Below are 15,190 nucleotides of genomic sequence, written 5' to 3' on the forward strand. Positions count from 1 at the left end.
GGAAGCTCCCGTAAGATTATTAGTGGATTACTCAGCAGAAACCTTAAGGCCAGAAGGGAGTGGGATGATATATTCAAAGTGCTAAAAGTAAAAACCTGCCAACCAAGATGATTATATTCTGCCAACTGTCTGTGGCAGGAAGGAGAAATTAAGACCTTTCCAGATGAACAAAAGCTGAGGGAGTTCATCACCACTAGACTTGCTGTAAGAATTGTTAAAGGGAGTTTTTCAAGTTGAAACAAAGACTCTAGACAGCAACACAGGAGCATCCCAAGATACAAAATTCTCTGGTAAAAGTAAATATGTAAACAAATACAAAACCATGTAATATGTAACGGTGGTGCATAAACTACTTTTATTTCTGTTATAAAACTTAAAATATAAAATCAGAAAAAATTACGATAATTGTAAAACTATGTTAATGGATACAAAATATTAAAAAGGTGAAACTTATGACATCAAAAACATAAAGCAGAGGGAGGAGGTATAAAGGAGTAATGTTTTTTACTGCAACTGAAGTTATCAGTTTAAAATAGATGGTATATATGTATACAATGGAATACTACTCTGCCACAAAAAAGAACAAAATTTTGCCATTTGCAACAACATGAATGGACCTGGAGGGCATTATGCCAAGTGAAATAAGTCAGACAGAGAAAGACAAATACTGTATGGTATCACTTATATGTGGAATCTAAAATATCAGACAAGCTAGTGACTATAACAAAAAGGAAACAGACTCCCCAGATATAGAGAACAAACTAGTAGTTACCAGTGAGGAGAGGGAAGGTGGAGAGTCAAGATAGGGGTAGGGGGGGTTTCCCTGGTGGCGCAGTGGTTGAGAGTCCGCCTGCCAATGCAGGGGACGCGGGTTCGTGCCCCGGTCTGGAGGGGTCCCACATGCCGCGGAGCGGCTGGCTGTGAGCCATGGCCGCTGAGCCTGTGCGTCCGGGGTCTGTGCTCCGCAATGGGAGAGGCCACAGCAGTGAGAAGCCCGCATACCATAAAAAAAAAAAAAAAAGATAGGGGTAGGGGATTGAGAGGTACAAACTATTATGTATAAAATAAATAAGCTACAAGGATATATTGTACAACAGAGGGAATATAGCCAGTGTTTTCTAATAACTATAAATGGAGAATAACCTTTAAAAATTGTGTACAGCTGTAATTTATATAATATTGTACATCAGCTACATCTCAATTTAAGAAAAAGTTTAAAAAAATTTTTAAATAAAATAGATTGCTTTAACCATAAGATATTTAATGTAATCCCCATGGCAACAACAAAGAAAATACCCATAGAAGTTGCACAAAGGAAAATGAGAAGAGAGTCAAAGCATATCTCCACCAAAACAAAAATTTTTTTTCAGCAAAACAAAGGAAGGCAGCAAGTAAGGAAAAGAGGGACAGAATAACTGCAGGACATACAGAAAACAATGAAATGGCAATAGTAAGTCCTTCTTTGTTAGTAATTACTTTAAGTGTAAATGGATTAAACGCTCCGATCAAAAAACATAGAGTGACTAAATTGATAAAAAACAGGGTCAACTATATGCTGTCTACAGGAGACTCATTTTAGATGTAAGGATATATATAAGCTGAAAGTGAAAAAGATATTCCATGCAAATGGTAACCACAAGAGAGCAGGAGTGACCATACTTATATTAGACAAAGTATAACTTAAGTCAAAAACTGTTCCAAGAGACAAAGAAGGACATTATTTAATGATAAAGAGGATCAGTTCTCTAGGAAGATATAACAATTATAAATATATATGCACCTAACAGCAGAGCACCAAAATATATGAAGCAAACATTGATTACAGGGAGAAATAGAAAGCAGGAAAATAATAATAGGAGATTTCAATACCCCAGTTTCAATAATGTATAGATCAACCAGACCAAAGGTCAATAAGGAAACAGAAGACTTGAAAAACATCATAAATGAACTGGACCTTATAGTTATATGTAGAACACTCTATAATAGCAGAATGTACATTATTCTCAAGCACACACAGAAATTCTCCAGGATAGATCATGTTAGGCCACAAAACAAGTCCTAACAAATTCAAGATTGAAATCATACCAAATACCTTTTCTAATCATGATAGTATGAAACTAAAAATAACAGGAGGAAAACTGGGAAATTCACAAATATGTGCAAATTAAACAATATGCTATTGAAAAATTAATGGGTCAAAGAAGAAATCACAAGGGAAATTAGAAAATATATTGAGACAAATGAAAACAAAAACGCAATATACCAAAAATTATAGGATGCAGGAAAAGCATTATTAAGAGGGAAGTATCTAGTGGTAAATGCCTTCATTAAAAAAGAAGAGGGGGCTTCCCTGATGGTCCAGTGGTTAAGAATCGGCCTTGCAATGCAGGGGATGCCAGTTGGATCACTGGTCAGGGAACTGAGATCCCACATGCTGCAGGACAACTAAGCCTGTGCCTCAGCTAATGAGCCTGGGTACTCTAGAGCCTGTGCACCGCAACTAAGACCTGATACAGCAAATAAATAAATAAATATTTTTTTAAATAAAATAAAAATAAAAAGATATCTCAAATCAACAACATAATTTTATATCTCTAAGGAGCTAGAAGAACAGGCTAAACCCAAAGATACAGCAGGAATGAAAAAAATAAAGATTACAACAGAAATAAACTAAATAGAGAATAGAAAAACAATAGAAAAAACTCAAACTAGGGTTAGTTTTTTTAAAAAATCAACAAAATTGACAAACCCTTAGCTAGACTAACAAAAATAGAATATTCAAGCAATAAATACCAGAAATGAAAGAGGAGACATTACAACTGATGCCATAAAAATAGTAAGAATCATAAGAGAGACTATGAACTTTTATACACCAATGAATTGAATAACCTAGAAGAAATGGCTAAATTTTTATAAACATACAGCCTATTAATACTGAATTACAAATTTAAAAATCTGAACAGATCTATAACTAGTAAGGAGATAGAATCAGTAATCAAAAACCTCTCAACAAAGACAAGTCTAGGACCAGATAACTTCACTGGAGAATTCTACTAGACATTTAAAGAAGAATTAATACCAGTCCTTCCCAAAACTCTTTCAAAAAGTTAGAGAAGGGAATACTTCAATATTCATTTTATGGAGCCAGCCCTGATATCAAAATCATACAAATATACCATAAGAAGAGAAAACCAAGACCAATATCCCTGATGAATATTGATGCAAAAATCCTCAACAAAATAGTAGCAAAAGAAACTCAACAACACATTAAAAAGCTGATGCAGCATGACCAAGTGGGATTTATTCCTAGGATGGTTCAACATACAAAAATTAATCAGTGTAATACACCATATTAACGGAATGATGGACAAAACCACACAATAATTTCCATTGATACAGAAACATTATTTGATAAAATTCAATACCCTTTCATGATAAGAACATTCAACAGACTAGGAACAAGGGAACTACCTCAACCATAATAAAGACCATATGTAAAGGGCCCACAGCTAACATCAGACTCACTGGTGAAAGATTGAAAGCTTTTTTTTGAAAACCAGGAAGCAAAGATACCCTGTCTCACCACTTGTTTTCAACATAGTACTGAAGTCTTGGCCAGAGCAATTAGGCAAGACAAAGAAATAAAAGCCATTCAAGTATAAAAGGAAAAAGTAAAGTGATGTATGTTTATAGATGACATGATCTTATATGCAGAAAACCCTAAAGACTCCACAAGAAAATGGTTAGAACTAAAAAATGAATTCAGCAAAGTTACAGGACACAGAATCAACACTCAAAAATCAGTTTTGTTTCTATACACTAACGATGAGCAATCCAAAAAGGAAATTTAAAAAACAATCCCATTAATAGTAGCGTCAAAAAGAAAAAATGTTTAGGAATAAACTTAAGGAAGTAAAAGACTTGCACACTGCAAACTACAAAACATTAATGAAAGAAATTAAATATGACACAAATAAATGGTAAGGCATCCTGTGTTCATGTATTAGAAGACTCCATATTGTTAAAATATCCATACAACCCAATCAGTCTATAGGTGTGATGCAATTCTGTCAGAATCCAAATGGCATTCTTCTTTTGCAGAGATAGAAAAACATCCTAAAATTCATGTAGCATCTCAAAGGACTCCAAAAAACTAAAACAATCTTGAAAAGAAAAACAAAACTAGAGGCTTCATACTCCATGATTTCAAAACATAATTCAGAACTACATTCATCAAAACAATTTGCTACTGGCATAAAGCCAGACATGTAGACCCATGGAACAGACTAGCAGTGAAGTTGCAAAAAGATATCTGTAATATGTCATTACTTACACAAAATTTCAAAACACTCAAAACAATACTTACATATAAAGTAAAAGTGTTAAAACTATTCAGAAATGATCTGCACCATTTTAGGGGAGTGCTAACTCCTGGAAGAGGAAATGGAATGAGAAGAAAGGTGTTTCAACTGTAATTGAAACATTTTATTTCTTAAAACATCAAATATAAATATTAATAAAATGTTAGCATTTTAAGATCTGGGCAGTAGGTATACAGTTGATGTTTAATAATTCTCTATGTTTTTGTATATGTCATAAGTATTTTATAATTAAACTTTTAAAAACAAAAATGCAGTGTTACCTAGTAAAATGCTAAAAATTAGATAATATTCAAAATAAAGAAATGATTTCCTGCCTCCGGGTCTTGTTTCCAAAATAGCAGGTGTAGTTCATGAAAAAATAATCATCTTTAATCAGCCTTAGATAGCTTAGTATGTATTCCTCTCTGCAATTTTCCCCTTTATTTACATATTTTTGCACTCTATCCATTATTTAATTATACTGGTCTCTTCAGACTTTTTTCTCAGAATTATTTGTGCTTTTCTTGTTCTCAGTTTTGGACAAGAGAGGACAGCAGTTCAGAAAAGTGTCTGAACTCTGCTGACCACAATCAGGAGAGCCTGCTGGAAGATATTAGCCGATCCTCTCTTTATAGCTGAGGCTCCGTTTGTACCAGATTGGGCCATTTTGTGGGGCAGGTTCATTTCCAAATTCATGACTGTTTCTTCATTAAGGATACTTGTTTTTTAAAAACAACATGGACAAATTTCCTGGCGCAGAGCAAAGTGCACTGAAGGGAGTCCATGCTGGCACCCCAGCTGGCAGTAGCAGCAAGGATAAAATGGTGATTAATTTGGTTAGTAGTTTAGAGCATTCTTAGTCAAGGCAAATCTGTGATTTAATTAGTAAAATTCTTAACTGAATTGACCAAGAATACGAGATGCCTGTGCTAATAGAATGTCCTCTAGAACACTGACACATCGATACATTCCTAATTTGCTCTATTGAATGATGTTTTCTATGGAGTTTTTTTTTTTTTTTTTTTTCCTTTTTAGAGAGAATTTTAGAATTCAACCAGAGAAACTTCTTGTGGATATTTTTCTGAATGTGTTGTGTTTTTAGGGAAATTCAATCTCTTGGATTAGGTTCATTTATACTTACCAGAAGGTTGAATTTAGAAAGGAATTTGATACCCAATATACTTTTTGAGTCTCATAAAGAGAGCGAGAGCTTTGAAAATCCTACTTTTAAGACCTAAAACCAGGAAGTTCTCTTCTACCTCCAGAAAAGACCCGGGTCCGTAAAACCTTGTGTGAGACTCAGAACTCTTAAGTCTACAGTTCTCTAGTGAATTATAAATTGAACCAAGTGTGTTCTCTTGTCTTGGGTAGGAACTGATCTCGTGAAATGAGTTAGTGGAAAGTTAGCGGAATGGCATCATGATAATATTTGAAAGAGCTGCCAAACATGCTGGAGCCATTACAGTTGTTGCTGTAATAAGTTATAATAATTAAAATATGTATCATAATAATATGTTCATCAAACTATGTATCTGAAGTTATCTGTACATTTTTAATTAAAAAGTTTAATTTGAATACAGCATGGTGGGCAAAACTACTTTCTGATACACTTGAATCCAGATATTCCTATTATTTATGAAACTTGAGTTTTATCATTACTTTCCTTCTACTTGTATGGCTTCAAATGTTAAAACAACCAAAAGACTCTCAAACTTAAATTGCTTATAAATGATGCTATACTGCTTTTTTTCTGGGGTTTGTTTTTTTATAGAGGGTTTCTACACTTTTTTTCTTTTTGCCACTTGAATGCTTAAAGTTCATTTCAAAAGATATGAAAACCTCATAGAAAATATAGAAATTAATGTAATAACATCAATGCATAAATTGTCAGTGGAACAAAAGGAGAAATTAGGAAAATCTGTTTGGTTCTTTTTGCATTATTTTTAGACGCCTGATAAACGGTCTTGTCATAGTGCTTTAAATAGAGTTTCACTTGCCACCAAGTAAAATCAACAATCCAATGACAGAATGTTTAAAATCTCTCTTGCTCTTTGCTATAAACTGTCTAGAAGGAGCAACATTGTGGACTTTCTGAGCATCATCAGTTTATCTTGTAGTTCTATGGTTTGCTGCAGATGGTTTGGAAACTTCAGTACAACCACATAGGAAGGATGTCTCCAGCAGTATATGGTTACCATTGAGCCTTCTGTAGTTGAATTCTTGTGCAGAAATCATTTGGAAGTGCTGCTCTGGCAATCAGTCAAGACCTAATGCTTAGTGTAATCCAGTCTGGAAAACATTGCGTAACTCTGGTTGAAGTTGGATCTCTGCTCTCTGGCAAGCTTCTGCCAAAAGAGGGAGCCTTGAAGGCTGTGAGCACTTTGCAGCCCTTCAGAAGATTATCATTTGGCCTGCCTGCATTTTGGTAGAACCAAGAGCTACCTCAGTTTACCGGAGACTTTAGAATTTTTCAGAAAAATTATCTTGGCTTTTTTTCAGTCTAAGGAGAGATACAATCTGCAGCCCATAAGCTTCAGTGCTTGATAAATGCCCTTGGTGCTGAGGTCCTCTTGTCCACCCATTCAGTCACCAGTGATAGTCTCTGACTCTCTTCCTTTTTTTTAAGATAATGAGAGAAAAGTTGTACGTATAGGTCTTTTAAAGAGGAGGACTGATGAGTCAAGGCTTTGGAGGCAAGATCACCATCTCTGTCCTCCTGTATTTCAGAGTTCTGGATTTATTATGAGTGCATGTAATTCTCAGGCATATTTTTCAATTTCTCAAACATTCATAGAGCCCTTGCTCTATGCAAAATATTCTGCTAGATTCTGTGCAAAATATGCACACAAAAAAGCATCCTACATCAAACACAACTTTCCCTTCTCTTATCCTACCCAGTAAGCTCATATATTCCAAAAATTTAAGGTATTTACAACTCAAGATAAATATGTCTTTTTGTTAACAACTTAGATGATAGACTCAAAAACACATGAATTAATTTTAGGTCTGAAACCACCTAGATGGTAAGTTAGAGAAAGATGATAGAGCACTGTGGAAGATAAATGCAGTTGAAGAGACCTCAGTCATTTAGGAAAGTGGTAAAGAACAAGAAGTGAGTTTTAGGGTGAATATTTAAAGAGAAAAGGCAAACTGTTTACACAAAAGAAGATATCATTGTGTCGTTTGACAAAAAAATTATCTATGAGAATTTTACTCCTGATTATCAAGAAAATAATGCAGCTAAACTAATAATTTGTAGGAATTAATTAATAAAAATATAAACCTGAAATGCAGTTCTATCATGTTTCCTTAAAGTATTCAGATTATTGCTAGAGATTGATATCTAGTTCTGGGGACTGCTATTAAAGTGTAGAGCAGTATTTCTCAAACTTCAATGTGTATAAGATTCCCCTGGAAAAATGTAAACAGTTTTCTTGGCCTTACTCCCAAGGATGCTGATACTGCTGATTCCCAGGCCCATACTTTGAGTAGCTCTGCTGTAGAGAACTTGGACAGACCCTAAAGACTAAGTGCAAGACCTATGAGGAATAGCAACTCTAATAGTCTAGCCAGGAGATTAAGATGAAAATGTAATTTAAAAAATTAAGTCAAGTGATGAACTAAGCACCTGAATGTCCTAGCATTCTTTTTATGCTTCCAACCTCTAGAAATTACAGGGAAATTTTAACAATTAAATATATAATATTGTGAAATAAGGGGGGCTTTTGATGACCCACAAACTGTGAGAAAGGCTTAAAATGGTTGGTAGTGGGATATTTTTTAAGGCAAATATCACATCCCAGAAAGTTTGCAAGAGGGTTACTTTGGGGGTGGATTCAAGGAGTAGGAGGGTACATGGCAGCCAACAAGATACCTGTTAGAGTACTGCAGTAATGGCAGCCAGCTGACTAGTCCCTCATACACTCCTCCAACTCATCTGCTGCCCCCAGAAAAGAGATAACAAAAGTGTCGTGTTTCCCACAAGAATGGGGGAGGAAGCTTTGGAGGAGAACAAGTACCGGATGGCTGTCGACTCCCAGCAGTGTGGGGACGCTCTAACGCCCAGAATGCAACTTACTGGCACCCCCGGCCAGCACCACGTCCTGACCCTTGACCAGGTGCTGGAGGAGGGCTGTACTGAACAGAGCACTCCCGGAGAGACTAACATGGAACCCCAAATGCCAGGAAGAGCAAATAAACGAAAATAACCAGACGTTCATGAAAAGTTGACCCCATAAGGGAAAAATGAACCAAATGCAACAAACAGAAAATGCAAATGTACCAATTATATGCGTTCCCAAGGACAAGCAAATGGATTTTTTAAATAAAAAATGAATAATTAATTATCTTAAGAATAGTAAGAGGAACGATCAAATCCTTGAAGTAGGAATAAGCTGAGTTTTTTTCTAAAGAGACTTACGGGGGAAAAAAAAGAAAATTCAATAAACAGGAGTTTATTGAGTTTATGAATAGGAGATAAAGCTAAATATTAACAAACAATGACTCCAAAAATTGAGCTGAGTAGTTCTCCTAGGATATAATACAAAAGGACAAAGAAATGGAACATAAGAAAAGTGGGTTTTTTATTTTTAACTTTTAATATGGAGATCAAAAGGGGTGTCAAGGAAGATGGTGGATTAGGAAGTGCCAGGAATCCATCTCTTCACCTAGACAAAAATTTCATTGACAGGATCTGTTTGATGTAACTATTTTAGTACTCTAGTCTGTTTGAGGACTTTGAGCTTTCAGGGTAAGGCTTGGCCAGTAAATTGTGGATAATTTCAGCCCTTCTCATGGTAGAGGCCACCCATCACCAACCCCCTAGACCTATGGCAGGCAGCTCTACCTGCATTCCTAGATAGTCTTGGAGGAAAAAGGGTGAGCAGTGCTTGATAAATTTTGGTGTAGTATCAAAGGAGAATATGTCTAATTGTGTGAAGAAGCTATTATAATACTCCTGCCTTTTAAAACTACATATCTGTGCGGGGCTAGACTCTCCATATAGTTCAACCAAAAGAAACGTATTGCAACAAATTAAATGCAGAAGTAAATACAAGAATCCAGCTGTCTTCTTTCAAGCTATATAGGAAAGAAAATTGCAAACATATAAAAGAGTGCCAGGCATCCCTGGTGGCGCAGTGGTTAACAATCCACCTGCCAATGCAGGAGATACGGGTTTGAGCCCTGGTCCGGGAAGATCCCATGTGCCACGGAGCAAATAAGCCCGTGCTCCACAACTACTGAGCCTGCGCTCTAGAGCCCTCAAGCCACAACTACTGAAGCCCGTGTGCCTAGAGCCCGTGCTCTGCAACAAGAGAAACCACCGCAATGAAAAGCCCACGCACTGCAACAAAGAGTAACCCCTGTTCACTGGAACTAGAGGAAGCACGCTAGCAGCAACGAAGACCCAGCGCAGCCAAAAATAAATAAATGAAATAAATACATTTTAAAAAATAAAAGAACTTTCAATTGAGAATCAAGTAACTAAGAGATCCAGTTTTACCAAGAATTAAAAAAAAGTGCCACTCTTCTCACTAAATATTTTTGTTTTGTAAAATATAGTAATTTTTCAACAAAAATGTTATTCATGTTAATACCTAATGGATTTGTTATTGTTACTTTCAGTGAATTGATAAATACTTGTAGGTGTCTTTGTTTTAATTCCAAATATGAGTATCAATAGTTATAACCTCAGAAACAAAAGCTGTTTGGTCTTTCAGTAATTTTTAAGGGTTTTTGAAACTCAAAAAGTCTAAAAACTACTGTCCTGTAGTGAAGATTACAGTCACCTTTCCCCACCCATGCACATATTACTCACTACTGGTTTTTTAGTGCCTGACTGTTAAATATAAGATGACAGGCCATAACTTCTGTTCCACTAGCAGCTCACCTCTTTGGGCCCAACTCAGAAACAAGAACCAGAAATGTAATCTTTCTCAGGCTGCTCAAGCCAGACTATTGCTGAAATAATTGGAAGTAAACCCTTAAGTTACTACCCGTTGCTACTTTTCCAAAAGTATTGCATCACTTCATTTATCATAGGTAACGGCCCCTGTGCCTTTTAGTCCAGCAAAGTCAAGCTATGGGAGCCCTTAAAATGGTGGAAATTCACATTGGGTTTGTGGACTGTAGTATCAAAAGCCTTAGTTATAACACATTAAGCCTATAATTACACTCTGATTTGATGTGATTTCTGATATTTGGCACTAGTCAAAATGCGATTTTCCCTTTTCTTTTTCTTCTTTTTTTTTTTTTTTTTTTTTTTAGTGCAGATGATTGAACAGAGCCTTCCCTGTTTATTTGGTGCAGTGAAGTATAGAAGATAAAATGGGGGAAGGAGAAATGATCACCTTTAACAAGATTAATTTTTAAATGTTTTTATATATATTTGAAATTGTTAAATTGGTTTTGCTGAAACAGAATTTCACCCTTGGGATACTATTTGAATGTTGGTTTCAATAAAGGTTCTTGAAAGTGTTAAGTAATATAAAATAAATTTATATATATGTATATATATATATATATATATATATATATATATATATATGGTGTTTAAAAATAAAGATGATGGGCAATGGTCACTACATATTTAAGGAAATATATTAAGCATATAGTATTGAAAGTAGAAACCAGTAAAAATAAAGAAAAAAAGATTATTTAAAGAAAAGATCATCTAAAATAAATTCATATCAATGTCCCCATTAAGGGACTTCCCTGGTGGTCCAGTGGTAAAGAATCCACCTTCCAATGCAGGGGATGTGGTTTCAATCCCTGCTCGGGGAACTAGGATCCCACATGCCACAGGGCAACTAAGCCCGTGCACCACAACTACTGAGCCTGCCTGCCTCAACTAGAGAGCCACGTGCCCCAAACTACAGAGCCCACGTGCTCTGGAGCCTGCTGCGCCACAAAGAGAGAAAAAAAAACAACCCTCACACCACAACTAGAGAGAAGCCCACGTGCCGCAACAAAAAGTTCCTGCATGTCGCCACTAAGACCCAACTCAGCCACAAAAAAAACAAAGTCCCTATTAAAATAAAAGGTAATATTATATCCACTAAACAAGAGCAGAATGCTAGACTTACAGATATAGAGAACAAACTAGTGGTTACCAGGGGGAGATGGAAGGGGAGAGGGGCAATATAGGAGTAGGGGAGTAAGAGATACAAGCTATTAGGTATAAAATAAGCTACAAGGATATATTATACAACCTGGAGAATATAGCCAATATTTTATAATAACTATAAATGGAGTGTAACCTTTAAAAATTGTGAGTCACTATATTGTACACCTATAACTTACATAATATTGTACAGCAGCTATACTTCAATAAAAAATAAATCAATGAAGGAGTCCTAAGACAAATAAAATTTAAAAAAGGAACAGAATGCTGTTTTTTTTTTTAAAAAAGAAACATCCAGGGCTTCCCTGGTGGCGCAGTGGTTGAGAGTCTGCCTGGCGATGCAGGGGACACGGGTTTGTGCCCCAGTCCGGGAAGATCCCACATGCCGCAGAGCGGATGGGCCCGTGAGCCATGGCCACTGAGCCTGCACGTCTGGAGCGTGTGCTCCGCAACGGAAGAGGCCACAACGGTGAGAGGCCCACGTACTGCAAAAAACAAACAAACAAAAAAAACATCCAGAGAATGAAGAAAATAGTTCTTGGAAATTAATAATGAGAGAGTGGTAATTAAAAACATAATAAAAGATTGGAAGGTAAAGTTGAACAATTCTTTCAAAATCTAGAGCAAAAAGACCAAGAGATGAAAAATAAGAAAGAAAAGATAAGAGAGAACTGTCCAGGCAGTTCAATATCCAAAAAATCAGCATCCCCAGAAAGAGAAAGGAGAAAAGAATAGGTAGGAAATCATCAAAGAAATAATTCAAAAGACCTTTCCAGATTTAAGGTCCACTGAATGTCCAGCACAATGAATAGAAATAAATCCATACCAAGGCACATCAATGTGAAATTTCTAAGAGGATATCCAAAAGCCTCCAGGGAGTAAAAACAGGACTTATATAAAGGGTCAAGATTCATAACAGCATGGGACTTCTCAGGAACAACACTGAAATTGAAAAGATAGTAGAACCAGACTTTCACAATTCTGTAGAAAAATTACCAGAATTCTATAATCTGCCAAAGTATCAATCAAGTATGAGAGTAAAATACTGATATTTTCAAACATGCAAGGTCTCAAATACTTTACCTCTCTTGTACCTTTTCTCACGTGAGAAGAATGAACCAAGAAAGAAGAAGATATGGGATCCAGGAGAGAAGTGAAGGAAATCCCTATGGTAGAGGTCCCAAGATAACTGTACAGAGGGAGTAAAAAGGAACCTGTTCAGATTGGAATAGGTCAGAAGGTTCTAGGAGAAATTTCTTATAAGAAGTTGAAAATGGCAGAATATCAGATATGTTTGAATGTATTGCAAGGAGATTACATACTTGGGTGGGAGTTTAGCATTAAAATAATATCAGTGCCAAAACAAAGAGAAAAAATCAAACAAGCAAGCCAAGTAATAGTCACTAAACCCACAGAAAACAACATATTGAATATCTAAAGCATGAGTTAGGCTTGAAAGTGGTTGCCTCTAAGATCAGAAAATGGGAGTGGGAGTGCTTGTTCAAAAGCTGCTGTTTTTTCATAAGCTTTGAAGAGCTATTTGACTGTTTAAGGTAGTTGTATCTGTAAGTTTGATAAAACTAAAAAATAAGTTAAAAAAAAAAAAAGACTAACATCCCAAGTTCTTAATACCGGTCTCTTCAAAACCTGCCTTCCTCCTGCCGCCCCACATTCACTCTGGACTTGCCACCTCGGACTCTGTTGCACTTAGATACTCCAGGCCTTCGTGTTTGCTTTGCATCTGCCTGTGACATTCTTCTCCCACATACAAATATGGCCTGTTCATACACTTCCTTTAGATCTCTGCTCAGATGCTCCCGCCAGTAAATTCTTGCCCTCTCTTACCCCTCAGTGTACTCTGCTTTCACTGTGGCACTTGACATCATCTGGCATTTTATGCTTTTTCATTACTAAGTTTTGCCTCTTGTCTTTGCTTCTGTAGCGCTGCCACTGCAAACAGGTTTGACTATAGTAAGGGTCCAAAGAATATTTATTAGATGAATAAGTAGGACAGATATACAAAACTTTAAAGACAAATTCACTGAAGCAGAGATACAAGTGGGTAACACACAGATATTCAGTCTCAAAAAATATCAGGGCGGTGCAGATGAAAGCAATGGGATAATTTTTGCCCAGATTAGGAATAAATAAAAATATCCAGAATAATATCACTGTCAGGGGTAGAAAAGTAAATTGGTGGTCTTTTGGAAAGCAATTCAATATGCAGATATTCACATGGGGGCACAAACAGGCATGTGCAAGGATACGGCTGCAGCAGTATTTCATAGTGAAAAATTAGAAACAACCTAAATGCCCACAAATGGAGATAGTGTTAAATTACAAAACACATGTTTTTTTTTTAAACCTATGCAGTTTTTTTTTTAATTTATTTATTTATTTATTTATTTTTGGCTCTGTTGGGCCTTCGTTTCCGTGCAAGGGCTTTCTCTAGTTGCGGCGAGCGGGGGCCACTCCTCATCGCGGTGCGCAGGCCTCTCACTGTCGAGGCCTCTCGTTGCGGAGCACCAGCTCCAGACGCGCAGGCTCAGTAGTTGTGGCTCACGGGCCTAGTTGCTCCGTGGCATGTGGGATCTTCCCAGACCAGGGATCGAACCCGTGTCCCCTGCATTGGTAGGCAGATTCTCAACCACTGCGCCACCGGGGAAGGCCCACAAAACACATATTTTAATAATAGGCAGCAAGTAAAAAAACAATGAGTGACAGCTGTCTGTTCTACATTGTGGTTTCATTTGTGTTTCACAAAAAAGACTAACTGTGTAGATGTATGGTTTTATATGAAGATACCTAGAGACTGATGTAATGGCCTACACCCCAAACTTCCGTCTTCCTGATTCCTAGCTGTGCATTTAGTCATTTCATATCTGTTTCTGGAGCTATAAGTAGGAGTTGTCCCTACATACTAGGAATAGAGGAGTGAGCAAAGTAGGAAAAGTGCCTGCCCTTACAGAGTGGAAGTCCTAGCAGGGAGAAACAGACCATGAACAGTAAACAAGCCAATACATTAGAGGTCAGGTGATGAAAAGTACAGTGAAGAAAAATAAAACAGGGTAAGAGAGAGAAGAAGAACACAGTGAGATAAGAGGACACTTGCTATGTTTAGCTCTGCTGTCAGTGGAGCCTTCTGCAGTAATGGACAAGCCTTGTGAATTTGCATTGTCTGATACAGTAAACCACTAGCCTCATGTAGCTGTTGGAACTCTTGATCTGTGCTAGTGCAACTGAGGAATGGAGTTGAAGTTTCATTTCATTCCAGTTAATTTAAGTTTAAGTTGCCATATCTGGCTGATTGCTACCATATTAGCCAGTGCATTTATATGGGATGGTCAGGGAACTCCCCTACATACAGCAAGATTTGAGCTGAGACCTATACGAGATGAAGGAGCTAACCATGTGTTCCAGGCAGAATGAACAACAGGACCTTATCTGGAGTAGTCAGAGGCTGGAAAGGCCAGAGCAGAATGGGCAAGGTAAGAGTGGAAAGAGATGAAGCCAGAGAAACAGAGGGGGCCCCACCATGGAAGGCCTTGGCAGCTAATGTAAGACTTGGCTTGTTCTCTGTGTGAGGTGGAAAGCCATTGAGCAGACAAGTGAAGTGATCTGAATTTCTTAGGGGTCTGGACCTGTTCCAATGATAGACAAGGCAGGTGAGGGCAGAAGCAGAGAGAAAATTAGGATCCTACAGTAA

The 15,190-nt window shown here is 36.9% G+C and overlaps 1 protein-coding gene across 5 annotated transcripts in view; it reads left to right on the forward strand.

Moving 5' to 3' along the window:
- FANCC (FA complementation group C) overlaps positions 1–15,190 on the forward strand; it is a 287,705-nt gene that overhangs the window by 210,910 nt on the left and 61,605 nt on the right. The gene's annotated exons all lie outside the window — the stretch shown is intronic.

The sequence above is a fragment of the Mesoplodon mirus genome (assembly GCF_964341445.2).
Source record: "Mesoplodon mirus genome assembly, chromosome: 1".
NCBI lineage: Eukaryota > Metazoa > Chordata > Mammalia > Artiodactyla > Ziphiidae > Mesoplodon > Mesoplodon mirus.